Source organism: Malurus melanocephalus, unplaced genomic scaffold, assembly GCF_030028575.1.
Source record: "Malurus melanocephalus ecotype Western Australia unplaced genomic scaffold, MMel_1.1 scaffold_55, whole genome shotgun sequence".
Lineage (NCBI taxonomy): Eukaryota > Metazoa > Chordata > Aves > Passeriformes > Maluridae > Malurus > Malurus melanocephalus.
In genome coordinates, this window is record NW_026623287.1 from 3072139 (window position 1) to 3073242 (window position 1104).

Consider the following 1104-nt stretch of genomic DNA (forward strand, 5'->3'; position numbering starts at 1 on the left):
CACTGGGAACTGGACACTGCACACTGGGCATTGGACACTGGGCACTGGACACTGGACACTGGACACTGGACACAGCACTGGGACTGGGCACTGGGCATTGAGCACTGGGCATTGGACACTGGACACTGGGCACTGGGCATTGAGCACTGGACACTGGACACTGGGCACTGGACACTGGACATTGGACACTGGGCATTGGGCGCTGGACACTGATCACTGGGCACTGGGCATTGAGCACTGAACACTGGACACTGGGCATTGAGCATTGGGCATTGGACACTGGACAGTGAACACTAGGCACATGACACTGGACACTGGACACTGGGCATTGGAAACTGGACACTGGACACTGGGCACTGGGCACTGGGCATTGGACATTGGACACTGGACATTGGGCACTGGGCACTGGGCATTGGACACTGGGCAATGAACACTGGACACTGGACATTGGGCACTGGACACTGGACACTGGACACTGGGCATTGGGCACTGGACACTGGACATTGGCATTGGACACTGGGCACTGGACACTAAACATGACACTGGACACTGCACACTGGACACTGGGCACTGGACACTAAACATGACACTGGACACTGCACACTGGACACTGGGCATTGGGCACTGGACACTTGGCACTGGACACTAAACATGACACTGGACACTGCACACTGGGCACTGGGCACTGGACAATGGGCACTGGGCACTGGACAATGGGCACTGGGCACTAGACATGACACTGGACACTGGACACTGGACACTGGGCACTAGGCATTGGAAACTGGGCATTGGACACTGGACACTGGAGACTCTGGACATTGGACACTGGGCACTGGACACTGGACATGACACTGGGCACTGGGCACTGGATATTGGACACTGGGCAATGGACACGGCACTGGACACTGGGCACTGGACACTGGCCACTGGACACTGGACACTGGACAATGGGCACTGGGCACTGGGCATTGGGCACTGGGTGTTGTACACTGGGCACTGGGCACTGGACACTGGACACTGGACACTGGGCACTGGACACTGGGCATTAGGCACTGGACACTGGTTACCCCCCAGCAGCCACACCAGGGCAGTGCTCATCCCGAG